This window comes from Cynara cardunculus, assembly GCF_001531365.2.
Source record: "Cynara cardunculus var. scolymus isolate 2C chromosome LG 15, CcrdV1, whole genome shotgun sequence".
Classification (NCBI taxonomy): domain Eukaryota; kingdom Viridiplantae; phylum Streptophyta; class Magnoliopsida; order Asterales; family Asteraceae; genus Cynara; species Cynara cardunculus.
In genome coordinates this window covers 16,642,463-16,646,382 of record NC_037542.1, presented here as the reverse complement: position 1 = coordinate 16,646,382, position 3,920 = coordinate 16,642,463, and positions in this window count along the sequence as shown.

Here is a 3,920-nt window from a genome sequence, read left to right as displayed (position 1 = left end):
AATTATTTCGTTATTAAACTTAAATTAAATTATACTAAAAAAATTAAAGAAATTACAGAAAAAATAAAAAAATTTAAATAGTTGATTGATATTAATTGATATATTTTTTTTCCAAATTTATATTTTATTCAAAATAGTATTATAACAGATCGACAGAGACAAATAATAAAATAGAACATTAAAATTGAGATGTCTCTCGCTGCATTGTGCGAGTAGTCTTCTAGTATAGTATATATATGCATTAATAAACAGTACTTTACGCATAAAAATGGTTTTTAAAAGTTTTTGTCAAATGCTTTATAATATAGTATAGATATAGATAATTTCTTTAATTTATTTTTTTATTATAATTTAATTTAAATTTAGTAATGAAATAATTTAATTTAGGTTTAATAATATAATTTTTTATAAAGATAATAATTAAGTATTCTGTTTGAACTCAATGATTATCTTAATTATATTTTAGATTTTTTATATTTATATATAAAATGAGATGTTTATCCTGTATTTGATTATGTTTATCTGCAGTTAGTTACATGAATTCAGATATTGAGCTTTAATAAATTGTACTTACGCACAATCTACTTGCAATCTTGAGTTTTAAGTAATATGTATTAATAAACAGTACTTTACGCATAAAAAATGGTTTTTAAGAGTTTTTGTCAAATGTTTTATAGATTCATATTACTTAAAATTCAAAATTACATTGTAAATTGTACGTAAGTGCAACTTATTAAAGAAGTTAACACAAAGTTTTTTCAACATGGAATAAGAAAAAGGTTCTTAAAAATAGAGAAGACAAAGATTTTAGGTATAACTAATTTTCCAAAATGAAAAACATATGAGAAAGAGAGAGTGTGAGATTCTCTAAATTCAAAAAAACACTATAAAAATGATTATCATGAGAGGTAAATATTTTTTTATTATATTCTTATCAATAAGAAAATTTAGTATTAAAAAAATAATTTTTTTAAAAAAAGTTTGAGTTTTGATTCTCAAATTTATACAGATTTTAGAGAATTTGTTAAAGTTGTTGTTATAGAACCATATAGATTTTTAGCATCATGACAGTTGCTTGTATTTTCTAAAGAAACGTGATTTGAGTCCTTGTATTGTTAATTTCCTCTTAAATATTAAACACGAAAGCTGTATTAAAAAAACCCAATGTTAAAAGCCAAAAAAAAATATCACAATGGTATTTGAACATGTGCCTTTATTGATCAGTCGTTTTAAACCAACCTACTTATATTAAACTTTTATCATAAGTGTAACTTTAAAAACTAGTGTCATACTCGTCTGTTGCTCGGGTATAAAAAGAGAAAGAATAAAGAGATGAAAAAATAATGTTCTACCCGTCTAATTGGTAGCACTGGTCTTGCCTCAGAAAGAATAAAGAGATGAAAAAAATATCAGTGGAAATATTGATCGAACTGAGAAAGAAAACTAACCCTAATCTTGATACGAAAAAAAAACGGCTTCGATTCTTCTGGTTTCAAACCCTTCACTCCTCCACCAAGACGGTAACAAAAAAGTCAAATTCAATTAATGCACAAGCAAAGGGATTAAAAAAGGAAGTTACCTTGACGGGGTCAATAGGGTCGAGATAATTAGGGAAAATATGACAAGAACCATCGTCGAAACCATAGATGAAGAAAGCTAGAAATCAAATTACGGAAACCATTATCCATCTTGCCGACAAAAAGAAATAACAAGATCCCGCTATGAACAGAGATGATCAAAAATATGCAAACCAACAGAAGTAAGGAAATAAGAATTTTATAATAAGAGAAGAAACCTTGCTTAGATAGGGATTTAACATTCGGTCCACTCGACATTTACTAAAAATTATTAGTTTCGTTTCACTGGTTTAAAAGCGCAAGAAGAAAGATATGGCACCTGAATGAAGACGAATCGCCATTTGAATATCGAAGACAAGTTTTAGGGGATTAGAAATTTCAGTGGCTTGATGGATTTCACGGTGGAAGTAGAGGTTTGTTGGGTTTGGGAGAGAGTGGGAGAGAAAGTAGGAGGTTTTGAGAAGGTGGACCAGTGGTTTGAGTTGGACGTGGAAGTTGAACCTTGTAAGAGCTGTAGATGATGCATAATGGATTGTGCCTCTGTAAATTCAATCGAATATTATAATGTGTGGAATGAAAAATGAAAAGTAATGGATATAAGATAAAGTAAATAAATAATTATAAGGTATAAAATATAAGTTTTTAAAATTAATTTACTACGTATTTATGTTATATAATAATATGATTAAGTCCAAAAAAAATCAATATTTAGCCCATTTTGAAGGTATTGATAAGATTATTATAATGATATAATTTGTAAACAAGAATACTTATTTTTTTTAAATGTATTTTAGGGTCTGTTTGGTTCATGCTGAGAATGAAAATAGGAATGAAAATGAAAATAACATGGAATGAAATTTATTTCCCCATTTTTAATTAGGAGTGAAAATTTGAGCTTCTAGAGGAACGAACTCATTGTGTTATATAATATCAAACAGTTTCTTTTATTTTCATTGTCATTGATTACTGTTTAATGTCTCTGATCAAACGCCCCCTAGTTTAAATATGATTATTTATGTTAAAATAATAAAGGTGTAAAATGAAAAATAAAAAAGTAACAGATATAAAGTACACTAAACAACTAATTATAAGAGAATAAATTGTAATTTAAAAATTAAAAATGATTTGACTTTTAATTTTATTTTTGAACATGGAAGTTTCATGGAGGTTGTGGAGCTTCAAAACTTATACACTACGCATAAAAATAGATACTTCTTAAAATTCAACATGTAGCTGTTTAGTGTGCTTATATATCCATACTATATTATAAAGCATTTGACAAAAACTTTTAAAAATCATCTTTTATAATGACATATTGTTTATTCATGCATATTACTTAAAATTCAATATTACAAGTAAATTGTTGATAAGCTTATATTTAAACATGTTTTTATAATGAATCTAGTGCATATTGTAATGTTTATATAGCTTATAGAACCCCTTTAACTTAGTTATTGATTGGTMTTTGATAGGTGCAAAAAGGATGGATTTTAATACAAATAGAGCATRTATTTCGAAACTGTTACAAGGTCAGGCATAGTTTCTGAAGGAATATGAGGCTGAGCATATTTATGAAATGCGTTCTGGAAAGGCATACGAATTCAAATGGCGTGAAAAGRAAGCATAGTTTCTCAAATGTTTTTATTAAAACCCATCAACAGCCCAACAAYCCAAATAGAGCCCAAATCCTCTCCACATTTTTGGATCGAACAAAAGCAGACGTGAGATGGAGGAGATGGCAGCAGTTCGTGAGCGAGTGGGGGATTGAGYGAGCGAGTTCGTGCGGTTCGATGGAGAAGACGTGGGGCGCGATCGATGGGAAAGGAGAGGGATGTGATCGAAAGCAAGGGGGCTGGTTCATTATAAAAGGCGAGGGAGAGAGACATCAAGGGGGTTCGAGGGAGAAGAAGGGGCTGTTGGGTGGAGACAGTGGCGAGAGTGAGACGCGGAAGAAGCTTGTTCGATTGGAAGGACTTCACCATCAATTTCTCATCACTTTTGGTAATTTCTTTAATTTCTTAGTTTGTTAACCCTAGATTAGTCATGTGTGGCTAATCTCTTCTTTCCAACATTAGTTGCTTAGATTTTGATTGTGGTTACTTTGAGACTCCATTGTAATCRTTTGGGATGAAATTATATGTTTGATTTCCATTTTAATGTCAATTTCATTTTGAGTATTGAGTAATCTGGCCAATTTCTTGATGTTCTTATGAAATAGTGTTATTCAAAAGTTGAGATACGTAATCGTCTTTACATTTTGATAAAGTAACATTTAAATCTATTTGGTTTCGTTGAGGTTTCCAAATTAGATTTTTGAAATCTTGCATCCAAAGCCTCATTAAG